Source organism: Rhinolophus sinicus, chromosome 14 (assembly GCF_057876585.1).
Source record: "Rhinolophus sinicus isolate RSI-liver-muscle chromosome 14, RSI-T2T, whole genome shotgun sequence".
Lineage (NCBI taxonomy): Eukaryota > Metazoa > Chordata > Mammalia > Chiroptera > Rhinolophidae > Rhinolophus > Rhinolophus sinicus.
This window is the reverse complement of record NC_142514.1, coordinates 167,301,706-167,315,440: the sequence shown is the minus strand read 5'-3', so window position 1 is coordinate 167,315,440 and position 13,735 is coordinate 167,301,706. Positions and strand designations below refer to the sequence as shown.

The 13,735-nt window shown below is 43.9% G+C and overlaps 1 protein-coding gene across 4 annotated transcripts in view; it reads right to left on the bottom strand.

Moving 5' to 3' along the window:
* The window catches only part of PRR5L (proline rich 5 like), a 129,704-nt gene that overhangs the window by 112,795 nt on the left and 3,174 nt on the right, over positions 1–13,735 (bottom strand). The window lies entirely within an intron of this gene.

Below are 13,735 nucleotides of genomic sequence, written 5' to 3'. Positions count from 1 at the left end.
AACTGCATTTATGCCTAATCACTCCACAGCACGACACTGATTTTTCATACCCTTTACAACATCACATCACATTTGTTGCAAGCCCTGTTTGATCCCAACACTAAACTCGGCTCATGCATATTCCATCTTCATAACTACTTGCTCGTGGAATATGGCCAATTGCTCATAATTTACACAAAATCAAAGAGAAGACTGGTCAGAAGCGCTGGGCTATTAGTTCATACCCCAAATTAATTCTTAATGTGTAACTGATGAGAGGAAACTACTAACAAAGCTAATAGCCTAAAAAGAAATTAAGATGTCCTAAACTAAATATCAAGAGAGAATCATTAGTACGTTTACAAATTATGTAGTAATTTAAATTTTCTAAAGCCAAAGCTATCAGCTTACATGAAATAATTTCTGTCTTGACGAAAGTCTTTAGTAAAATAGCATTGAGGTTTCCTAAATACATGTGAACTTTACAAATTTGAATTTTATACCAGTAAAGGAGGCAAACATACTTTCCTCTCCTAATAGGTTCAAGTCAAAGCATAAGCATTTAATAAAAATAGCTATAGTTTTCTAAACTTTTAAATTGGACTCGGCTCTGTTTTTTACGTGCATTACCTCATTTAATCTCTCCAACAGCCATATAAACAAGTACTATTATTCTCCCCATTTTACAATGGAGGAAACTAATGAGAAAAGTGATTAAGTAGCTTGCAAAAGTTCTCATCACCATGTAGATTGACCTAACAGTTCACTTCTTTGTGCCCTGTAGTGCCTTATACACATCTTATAGAAACTTGCCAACGCCCATTTTCTACTGAGAGAAATCCCGTTTAGGTTTTGTGAGAGGTTAGGCTATTATTTATTCAAAATCATAGACAGTATTCCTATCAAACACCAGGCACTGCTCTGTTTTGTAGGCATGACATCACTTGGTCTTCACAACAACCCCACCAGCCCTATCATTATCTTCACTTTTCAGACGAGTAATCCTGGACTCAGAGAAGTTGAGTAACTTGCCCACCTGTCACAGAGTTACTAAATAAAAGAGCGGTAGGTACTCGGTAGAGGAATGGGCAACTTGCAAAGTTCTTTGATGCCCTTCAGGGAAGCCCCCTCTTGATACATCAAATGAATCAAGTTGGAGATGTCGGGCTATGATGCGTTTGATTGGGTAAGTTTGTGCGCTGGTGCTGGGGCAGAGCCGAACGGCTCTGCTTACTCAAAAGAGTAAGGAATTTCAAGTCCCCAAGGGGCAGAGAGGAGAACAACACTGGAGGCTGGTATGGGGCAAAGGACACCGAAGGAAATCCTTAAAGCCCAGCCAAACAGGGACTTTGGAGGGAAGAAATCCTAAGGGAGATGTTAAAAGTTGTTTGCGGTCGTGTCCAACGCATGTAAGCACTGCAATATACACCCCTGCATCTCTCCCTCAACCCTCACCAGAATATTGTCAGTAAAGCCATCTTGCTCACTGATGTGTGAGGAGATTCTTTTAGGGTAACTGAGTGAGGCACCAAGACGTGGATTGTTGCAGGGCAAAAACAGGGACTGTTTGTGTGGACACAGGAGCCCACGCCCATGGGGCCAGCTGCCATCCATCCAAGTTACATAAATCATTTACAGGGAGCTTTTTGAGTTCCTTCTTGCCAACCACATGATTCAACCGAATTAAGTACTCTTTAGTACCAGGTACTAAACAGAAAAAAAAAGGCTCATTACAGGGTATTTGAGACTAAACTCCTATTCACTCCTATGAAACAGGCACTTTGCCCATATTAACTCATTCACCTTTCACAACAGCCCTATAAAGTAGGTGCTATTATGATCATTTTACGGAAGAGAAACTGAGGCATGGAAAAGTTAAGCAACTGGATCACACAGTTGCTAGCAAGAAGCATAGCTGGGACTTCAACTCAGGCAGTCTAGCTTCAGAGCCCAGGATCAGAAGCACGACAGGCACCCCTCGTTTTATTGTGCTTGGCTTCATTGTGCTTCATACATGTTGTGTGTTTACACATTGAAGGCAAGACCCTCCACCACCAAGAAATTACGACTCGCTTTACTGCATTACTCACTTTACTGGAATACTCGCTGTATTGCGGTGGTCTGGAACCAAACCCGCAATACCTCTGAGGTCTGCCTGCACATTAAACCACCCACTGTACGTTGCCTGGAACAGAGTGCACTGAGGAAAATTCAGTTATGATGGTAACTGTAGGACCGTCTAACCGCCAGTCTCCAGTTCCTGAGTTGACAGTGTCCATACTCTCGCTCCTACTCTTCCTCTTGGTAGATTTAATTGGCTTTGCAGGTAAGGCAGTGGTGCGTGGCTGCCACTAGGCTCCTATTTTGAGGTGCGTGGCTTTTTCATACAGGAAAAGACACTGGCGATGAGATAGGACGTGAGCCAGATGTCTGGTCCCCAGGCCCCTGCCTGCTCTGAGCACAGCCTTCTCTGTCTGATTGCATCTAAAGGGCAGGTTTGTCTGTCATTGGCTCACCTGCTGCCTCAAAAAGAGACAGCATTTGGCAACACAACAAAGCAAAGCTTGTCTCTGACCAAAACATGGGGACGAGGAAAAAACGATCTTTGATGTATAAAGCATTTCTAAAAACTGAAACACACTTAACTCTTTGAACCTTGGGCATTGATGTGGCTTAAAACTTCTTTCGCAAAGGGGGTGAAAAACATAACACTATTAAGAGTTGGAAATCCCCAATAACATGGCTAACACCTGCTTTGCTTTTTCTTGCCCCAACCAAATTTAATCATCCTAAATGGAACTCCAACTACATTTCTCACCCAGGGTGCAGTCGGGGTCCATGGCTTCTTTCCATGAGACGGAAAGAAGACGGAGAACTAACTACCTGGTGTAGTTGGGTGCGAGAAGGAACATTCTCCTAGCAGAGGACCATTAACTTTAGAGTCATTTTCACAATAACATTAAGCCATTTACTTTGCAATTATGCAGGGAATAAACATCGACAGGGTGTTCTGTGAGCACAGCTGCACGCCAACATCTGGCGTTACCGCTGGAAGACTAGAGGACACATCTGCCAGCAGAGCAGCTCCTCCAGAGCCCCACGCCGGGCCCTCAGAAATTGGAACAGAAAGGCAGCGGCGGCGTCAGCCAGCAAAGTCAGAAAGATGCAGGTTGCCGAGACCAGGTGACAAATTGTAGACTCTGCTCTGTCTTAAGTACACAGTTAGGGTCTGTGCTGTTGGCCACATAAATGTTAGGTTGATGCAAAAGTAATTGTGGTTTAAAAGGTTAAAAACAATTGCAAAAACCACAGTTACTTTTTCAGCAACCTAATAAATGACTAACCTGGTAAAAAGAAACACCAAAAGCTACTGAGCCTCTATAGTGGGCCAGGTGATACCTGGGGCACCCTGTGTGTGATGCTTCATGCTAATGAGGTGGGTACTAGTCTTATTCCTGTTTTTCCTGTGAAGAAACTAAAGCACGGAAGGGATGAATTAGATACTCAAGCCCACATATCTAGTTAATGGCCGAACCAGGACTCGAACATTGGTTTATTCTGACACTGGATCCCATGCTCTTCATCTTCACCCGATACTGCCTCCCAAGTGGGTAACAATACAGAGCTGTGTCAGCAGATTACGCAGCACTCCAGCTGCCTCAGACCTTAGCAGCCATATTTCCACGCACCTGCTCCATGACACCCAGTGAACTGAGATGTAGGGAACGCACCAATGGCAGAACCAGCAGATGGAGATGGTCCTCTCCACCTTCAGGCAGAGTACACACCTCCACCTTCTAGTCTTCACTTGTATTTTCTCGTATTTTCCTATCTGTCCTTTTCTTTGCCCAAAGTCATGATGAGGGACAGCTAGATGACTTACTATGAGAGGAAAACAACCAGTTTAACCCATCTCCTCTTTGTCTTCCCCACTCCGAGTCATTCTCTAGATCTCTCTCTATATATAGGCAATACATTTACATGCTTTCCCCAAAACGGAATTCCGTGCAAAGTCTCCTGCCCACCCTGTTTCCATCCCCAAGCTCTACGTATTAGTCTTTTCTTGTTATTCCTTCCAAATTTCCTTTATGCATATGGAAGACACCACAAAATGATGTTACCACCCCTCTTCCCATTCCTGCTCATTTTCTTGGAGTTCTCTCCACGTGAGTATTCTGAGAGAGCAGTTTCATTCTTCTTTAAAGCTGCACAGTAGTCCATTTATAATAGATGTACTATATTCACTTAACCTTCCCCTTGTGAACAAACATTCAGATGGTCTCCAACCTTTTGCTATTTATAACTCAATACTTTTTCTCCTTGTGTCTATATCTCAATAGGTTAGAACTCAGTGGGGAGGGAGATTGATGGGCATCCCCAAATCCCAACACCACCCACCACTACCGTCTATCAGAGCAAAGAAGAAAAACTTGCTTAGCACAGCCCCACTGCACCAATAGCTCACTGTGCCAGGAGAACTGCCATGTTCATCTGTTCCCAAAGATTCCACGTCTCTTCAGTCCATTAAAAAAAAAAAAAGTGATATCTTAAGCGAGGTAATCTGTACATAGAGCATTTTTTAAACTGTAATTTCAGGGAGCTCATTAGATGACCTATAATTTAACTCAGCCTCGTGTACCAACTCAAGAGAAGGCTAGGCAAGCAGGCCTCTGCCTCTGGCTGGGCCATCAGGGTCCAAGCAGCAAGGCCTCTCCACTAGGACATGTGCTTCCCCAGCACTCCTGCATTCAAGTCAGGGATGCATGCCTGCAGTTGTGAAGACGTCACATCGATGTTAGACTGGTCACCACGACATGGTATATGCCGGGAGTGCCAAAAAAATATGACTTGTATTGACACATATGACACATGACACGTGACTTGTATTCATCTTTTGTTATCGGTATATATTATTGTAATTTTATTACAGTTTTTTCCTTTCATAAGATGTGTATGCATTTTTTGGGGGGGCACCCTCTGTCTTTCTTCTCTTATCTCTGTAAGGTTTTTGCTAAAAACAGCTATGCCAAGCAGCCACCCCTTTGGATAGGACCAGCACTAAAATATGCGAATTAAGACATGTTGATGCCCTTTGACTTCTCTGAACTCAGTCACTGCATTCTCAAGCTATTTCCTCCCTCCTTTCACCCTGTAGTTGATGCGGTGGCTGCCCTGCCCACATTCTCTTGGGTGGCACCATTTCAGGCACGCTGAGCTGGCTTTCAATGACCTGCCTCTGCATTTCTTTGCCTCATGCTTTCTCTGGCTACCAGTGTCCACTCTGCACAAGGCAGGCTGGAAGGGCCCAGTAGCTAATACCACCACCATGCCACCTCAGCAACCTTCAACCAATGGCTGACCAAAGTCAGTATAAATAAATAACCCTGCTCCCTAGCCACTCAGCTGAGAAAACGCTCCGGACTGCGTTCTATGTTGTTTTCAGTGTTTCCATCAGGAGTAAGCCCATTGTGGTAATTGGCTTGATAACGTGCCATTTACTGGCCTTCGTTTGCCGACCTCACTTCCTCTAGAAGTACAATTGGTAAACTGTAGCTGGATATGCCCGTTTTATTCTTATAATCACTGCCAACTTGCAGGTGAAGAAGGGGAGGTTCAGAGAGATTAAACGACTTATCCAAAGTCACAGACAGAGCTGAACTGTGGTACAAAAGCAAACTATGTCCAGTGCCCTTTCCACTACATTCTATAATGTTTGGGCACTGATGATGAAACTGTATGTAGCAATTTCTTGGCTATGAAGCTTATTTTGGTGAAAATGGGTCAGAGAAGAGTTTATAGAAATTTCTTGGAATTTTGGGCCGTTCTAAGAAACTCACCAAAACATCTCCCGTTCATTCCGCCCTTGAGCTGTACTCGACACTTGCTGTCACAGGGGCTGCTTTGATGGGACATGTCCTCACAGCCTGTCCTATATGTCCACCACACCATCTGTATCCATTGGGCAACACTCAACACTACCACCTGTAGCTGTCAGCTATTGCAACAGCGCTGCTGCAAAATCAAAAACCTGTGACTTACCAAACTAAGCATTTCTTTGTCTTGCTCACAGGTCTGCATGTTGGCTAGAGAGACTCTACTTCAGTTTGAGTTGGTCTCTGTTCCATGTGACTAATTCTGGGGCCCAGAGACAAGGGGAGGTGGCTATCCAAGTTTTGCTCTTCTTGTGATGGTTATAGGAGCACAAGGGAAGCCAAACAGTGCAAGCATTATTTAAAGGCTCTGCTAGCGTCAAATCCACTCACATTCCATTGATCTAAGCAAGTCAAAGGGCAAGACTACAGTCAGGGGAGCAAGTATACTATGTCCCAAGGTGGAGGCGAGGTGAGTGAAGACTTGCTGAATAATACTCCATATCTATCCCATCAGCTAAAAATGTGATTCCCAGAATGATTCCCAGATTCCCATCTTTCCAGAGTCCTCTAAAGCTGAAAAAGATCCTGTCCTATTAATCAAGCCGGTCCTGTAAGCTGCCAAAAGGACCTTTCCTGAAAGACTCCAGCGAATGTGACATGGCAGTCTCCCAGATGAAAGGGCCCCAAGATGAAAATCATCTTGTTGAGACTGGGATATTTAAAAATTCAACCACTTCACTCCTAATGATCTACCCTAAATCAAGCTTTCAAGCCCTCCCTCATAGAGGATGGGACCTGCAGACAGAGAGCAGGGATAGATGTGGGTTTATTAAGTTCCCTCCTAAATAATCAACTCTTGCAATGGAAGAGAAGTCTTGGCCAAGATGCAGAACAGTGCAGGAACTAGTAACTCCTGAGTTTGACAGCATATTAGGTATGATCAAAAGATGCAGTGAATGTTTAAGTTAAAAATAATTATTGCAGTAAAAAACACATTGCCATTAATCCTCCTCAAAATACTCCCCCTCTCTTCAAACACACTTAGCCTGCTGTTCTTGCCACTTTCTGAAGCAGTTCTGGAAGTCCTGTTTCATGAGTGTCTTTACTTTATCCTCCATCATGACAATGTTCTCTGTCACACATCGTTTCTGGTATACAGCAATTTCTGTCAAATAAAAATATTACGGTGTGTCCTCATCCACCTTATTCACTGGATCTGGCACTGTACAACTTCTAGTTCTTCCCCAAAGTCAAAATGACCATGAAAGGAAAACATTTTGAATCGATTCAGGACATCGAGGCAGCCAAGACAGCACAACTAAAGACACTCCCAAAAGAGGACTTCCAGAGCTGCTTCAGAAAGTGGCAAGAACTATGGGATAAGTGTGTTAAAAGCAAGGGGGAGTATTTGAGGTGGAGTAATGGCAATGTATCTTTTACTGTAATAATTTTTTTTATTTAAACATTCACTGTATTTTTTTATCACATCTCATATGTTTAATTTTGTCCTCGTGCTGACTACTATTGGTTCCTCCACCCAAATTCTCAGTATCCATTTCCCCTTCTGCCTTCTGAATAGAATTTTAATTTTGCTCAGGGAACTCCCCTCCTTGGGGAATGACCCACTTCCAATACAAATCCCAGGGACAGTCCTAATTGGCCTAGCAGTAACTCCATTCCCTTTGCCAGTGATTGGTTTGGGAATAGCTAAGTGACAGAACGGGCCAATGAGATAAATCGTGTGCCTGTGGGAAAAGCTGGCTGGAAAGAGTGGGAAGGGGCTTCTGGACGAAGTTTCTTCACTCAGAGGAGAAAGCTCTAGGAAGAAACTGACCCTCTCTTCTTTCTCTGAACGTTGCTATGTCTAGATGTCCCTGCTAGAGCCCTATTTATTCCTGAAGATGAAAACAATTGGAAGATGGCAGAGCAGAGAAGTGGAAAAAAGACCGAGTGTCCTGAGGACAACATTGAATGGCTGAATCAACCTCCCCTGGCACTTGTCCTAGCTATGTCCTTACTTGTAAATGAGATAATAAAATATCCTAGTTCATGAGTCGATGCACAGCTAAAGTCATTTAAACAATACCTACCTCAGCCACTTACCAGCAACGTGTCTCTGGGCAAATCACTTTATATCTCTAACTCCGGTTTTGTACCAGTGCCTACGTCATGGAATTGCTATGAGGATTAAATGACAATGTATATGAAACATTTGAAAACCTACCGTGTCTGGTGCCTGGTATGCAGGGAAATGACTCACAGCTATTAGTTTTTTTTATAGGGCTTTTTGCTGTCCTCTATCAAGAAAATGCAAGCCTGGGCTAAACAACTGCAATTATGTACTTCCCTAAGTTCACAGTTGTCACCCTCTGGCTGTTTCTTCCAGAGAGTTGCAATCAAACCTCCACAATGGGAAGGCCCTGTGTCTTTTTAGGGTGGGTTTATAAGTAGAAGGTCTCTTACCCTAACCACTGAAGCCAGAGAAGAGTAAACAAGGATATTTTCACTCTCTGCTTCAAAATATATAATTATTGCATGTTCTGTTTCATAAAACATGAAAAAAGGCAGATAAGCAATATGGGAAAAAGCAAAGAAAATTCACACATGATCCCATTGCCCAAAAGAACCACTGTGAACATTGACTGGTATGTGTTCTCCCAGACTTTTTGGTGGAAGTTTCTTTGAAAAGAAGGCAAGGGAAAAACAGGCATCCTTCTACAACTACTGAGGGTGAACTGGTGAAGACATTTTTTGGAAGGCAACTCTGCAGAGTCTTTGAAAAATTTTAAAAATATATACCAACCCTTTAGCTTAAATGTTTGCTTCTAGGCATCCGTTCTCTAGAAACAAGAGCAGTAGGTTCTTAGGTAGAACTTACAGAATGCCAGGTACTATTCTACGCATTATCATCCCATCTCAGTTTATCCCCACAACCCATGGGAGGCACTATTAATTTTTTAACAACATCTCTATTGAGATACAATTCACATACCATACCATTCATCCATTTAAAGTACACAATTCAATGGTTTTTAGTATATTCAGAGTTGTGTGACCATTATTACCACAATCCATTTTAGAACATTTCATCGCCCCCAAAAGAAGCCCTGTACCCATTAACAGTCGCTCAACATGACCTCAACCCCTCAAACCCCTGGAAACCACCGATCTGCTTTGTCTGTGGATTTGCCTACTCTGCACATTTCATTCGAATGGAGCCATGGAATGTGTGGCTTTTGTAACTGGTGGTCCTTTCGGTTAGCATAATGTTTTCAAGATTCATTCAGGTTGTAGTATAGATTGCTACTTCATGTATTTTTAAAGCTGAATTATAGTCCATTGTATAGATATACCGCACTTTTGTTGACCCATTCATCATTTGATGGACATTTGGGTTTTTCTAGTTTGGGCTATTATGAATAATGCTGCTATGAATATTTGTGTACAAGTTTTGTGTAGTTATGGTTTCACTTATCATGAATAGATACATCAAAGCAGAATTGTTGGGTCATGTAGTAATTCGATGTTTAACCTTCTGAGGAGCTGTCAAACATCCTTTCAAAGTGGCGCCTCCATTTCAAAGTGGCTCCCACCATTCGTGTACAGAATTCCAATTTCTTCACATCCTTGCCAACCATTATTTGTTATTTTCTGTCTTTTTTATTATAGCCATCCTACTGGATGTGAAGTGATGTCTCTTTGTGGTTAGTTTGCATTCCCTTGATGGATAGAGGGAGGCACTATTCTTATCTTCATTTTATACATGAAGAAACCGAGGCATAGAGAAAGTAATTAAATGAGCCATGGTTACTGAGTAACTGTACAGACTCTTGTGTATACAACAATATATGCAAACAAAAGTTTGCTGCAGCACCACTTGCAGAGAAAAAAATCGGACAACCTGTACATCTATCTGTAGGGATTTATCCCTACAGAGGATATTGTACAGACATAGAAGAATGAGGAAGGTCCATTTATGCTGATGTGAAATGAGTTCCAAGACACACTGTTAGTCGAAAAAGTAAGTCACAGAATTACGTGTATAACATGAACCTGTAGGTATAGATATGGATATGTATGTAGATATATAGGTAGATAGAGCTAGAGATAGAAATAGAGATGAATTACAAGGCTTCACACCAAATTCCTCACAATGATCCCTAGAAAGTAAGTTCCAGGAGAACAGGGATTTTTTTCATTTTGTTCATTGCTGTATGACCAACACCTAGAGCAGGATATAGTAGAACAGAGTAGCAGCTAAATACACATTTGCTGTTAAATAAACAATTCCTTTGGAGAGCGGAATGGAAGGCAGGACTATGTGTAATACAGAATGGCTGTGTTTTACTCGGAGAGCCATGCTCTCTATGCATGAATTCATCTAGTTGCTGTATCATGTTTCACACACACACACACTAACCTGGAATTGGGGCCTTTGCAAGAGAAAAGCAGAGGCCTCAGAGGACTGGGGTTGGAACTGAGCAGTGGCCTCAGTGGCTTCCCAGGACATGCAAGGACCCCCCAGGGCAGCAGTGGCTCTCACATCAAGTGAGTACAACCCCTTCCTAGCCAAGCCCCTTTTCTGGGGTTGATGACCTGACGGGGAGACAGCCCACTCCTGCAGGGTACCCCACCATGATTGATAAGCTACTTTTCCAGTTAACAGGAATCGAATGTCAAGATACCAGCAGTGAATCTTGTTTTCATGCCTGAGAAGATCTTAAAAATCAATAAGCATTAGAAGGACAGAGCCAAGTATTTTTCTTTCTACCATTTTTCAATATTTGTTTAATTTGTTGTCCCCACTGAGCCCTCTAAAGAGGCCCAAGGATCAAGGTGACACAGCATAAGTGTTCACGTCACATCACTCAAGACTAATGGCTGGGTGCGTTGGGAGACAATTAGAAAACGGACCAGGGCTGTGGCTCAACAGGGACAGTACACTTAGGGTACAGGAATGACCTACAGATGACAACAGCTGCAGATCACAAAATTTGAACCATGAAACTAGCCAGGTGCACCACAAATACTGGTTAGCAGAGGTCAGGATAAGAGAAATGCAAGTTGGGTGTACAGCAGGCTGCCACTCACAGATGAAGGCGATGCTAGGGGTCTACGAATACCCTCTCCATGTTTATGACTCAGACATTGCCACATTCTCTATGTCCCATTGCTCACGCCCAGATGGGGCCAGTTCTCAGTGGGGTATGGCTCAGGCATCATCTTTGACTCGCCCTGCACACGGCTGTTCAATCACCGAGTCCTGTTGATTTCACTCCAAAATAACTCTATTCTATCCATGTTATCCATCTCCACGTGCTCAGGCTTGAGCCACTGCTTCCTGAGCAGACTTTCTGCCTCGAGTTCTGCTTTCCTCCCATTCCTCTCCACAGACAGCAAACTGGATTTGAGAGGCAGGGTTGCCTACGGTTAAGAGCATGAGTGCAGGAGCCAGGCAGCCTGGGTCCCATGTTGGCTCCTCCACGTTCCTCCAGATTTGCAACCTTGAGCAGGTTGCTTCAGTCTTCGGTGCCTGAGTTTGCCTCATGTCTCTAACAGAGATTCTGATTTGTAGGTACCTGGAAAAACTACAGTGAGGATTCAGTGAATTAAAATAGAGGAAGCGCTTAGAGCAGTGGCGGCCAGACCCGACCAGCTCAATACTCATCAGCTACATCTTTCTGACATGCAATCCCCCTGCTTACACTAGTGACAGGACAAAGTCCAAACTCTCCCCCCAATCTCACAGCCGTGTGGGACCTGCTCACCTTTCCTTTCTCACCTATTGGTAAGTCCCCTGCTTTACATTCTACACTCACTTTAAATGTCTTCCTGTTCCTCCAGCAAAACAGGCTAGTAGGGCTTCACACAGGCCACTCCCTCTGCCTGGGGCCTTCTCCCCAACGTTCTCTTCATCCCCCTGCCTGTCAACCGCTCATCTCTCAGCACTTAGATGATATTTTCTTTGGGAAGCATCTCTCCCTCATCCAATTCCAATTAGGGGCCCCTTCTTTGTGTTCCCCCTGCACCTTTAAGTCCCATCAATGCACTGGCTACTTCGTATTTTTAAGTGTTTTTATTAGGAAAGATTTCACACAGAAAAGCCCAAAGGCGAAAGAATACTAAAATAGTACAAAGAGCACTCATCTATTCCCAGCCATTGATAATGTTTCACCAGATTTGCTTTCTCATTCTCTCGGCATTTATTAATTTTGTTTCTGAGTAAATTATAGACGTCATGACCTTTCACCCCCCAAAATTTCAACTTGCACCTCCGAAAAAAGAAAAAATGCTGAGGGGTATTCTCTCACCTAAAACACAATATCATAATCACACCTTTAAAAAATGAATCATTCTCTAATGTCACTAAATACTTGGTCCATATCCAAACTTCCCCAGCCCTTCCCTAATTCTTGTAGAGTCCTTCTGCTACATTGCATTTGAATTGCTTCTTTACTGATCTGTTTTCCTCCATCAGCCTGTAAGCTCTGAGAGGAATGGAATGTGTCCCCTTCACTTCCCTCTTCCCAGCACTTAGCTCCTGGCAGGCCCTCAGTACAGATTTGTTGAGAGAAAGAACAACGCTCCTGCCCCAATCCCTCCTCCTAAGAAGCGCTCTCAGCTTCCTCCAGTCTCAGCCCAGCTGGCCCCCTACACACACACACACACACACACACACACACACACATACACACAACACTTACACTAACACAGACATACACACACCACACATACACACACAACACACTCTTACACACACAACACTCACACTTACACACACAACACTCACACGTACACACAAACACACACAACACACACACTTACACACACATACACACACAACACACACACTTACACACCACGCATACACTCGCACACTTACACACACGCACGCACGCGCACACACACACACACACACATCTTGGTAGTATCACTTCAGTGTCCCAAGTTAGAAACCAGTGGGGCATTCTAGACGCTTACCCCTGTTGACCCCACACAGTTCCCACATTGGCCTAACCCCTCCCCATGTCAATTCTTGAGGCCAGGGTTTCAGTTTGGCCCTTCATCCTCCCTCACCCAGCTCCCTGAGTCTTGACACCTCCAGTGTGTCCCTGTGTGGCCTCAGAGCTCAATGTGTAAAAGACAAATCCACTTGGTTCGCTTTTCTCCTTGACGGCCTCTGTGTCCCCCCTCCTACCCCAGCCTGGGCCCAGCCTCCCTATCCAGCCTCAGGTCCTAAGCTGGCAGCTCCCCACCGCCTTTCTTCTCCCTGTCCTGACTCTGACTTCCCCAACCCCCTGGATCTCTGGCCATTCAAACCACCTGCAGGTCTCCAAGCACATTATGCTTTTTCATGCCTTTTTCATGCCAGTTCCTCCACCTCAAATGCCCTCCTTCCGGCACCTCACCTTCCTCTGAGAACCTGGAGAGAAGCTCAAATGTCACTTTTCCCACTCCCGCTTGGCAGAGTGCCCACAAAGGCCTTGGGCAAAATAGGTGTTCATTAAATACTTTCTAAGTGGATGAACAGAAATACCATCCTCTCCTTCCTCCCTGGTCCAAGTCAGCTGTAGCTCCAGCCCATCTCAATCCTTTCCTTGGGCCCGTGATGCCACCCCAGCCTAACCCAGTACTGCCACCAGATGGACCCCGGGCACAGCCTCAGCACGCTGCCTTCAAATGGCTGCCAGGCCCGTTGGTTGTCCTCCCTTTCCCAGGAAATTGTGCAAGAATGGGCAACAGCAGGCCTGGACTTTTTCTATGCAAAGACAATAATTAAAAATCTAAACAAAATTTTCTCAGAAATAATTACCTTTATATTTTGAATTCATCTTTAGGTAAAACACCTCGTAGGAAATAGAAGCTGAGACAATGGTCCCTTT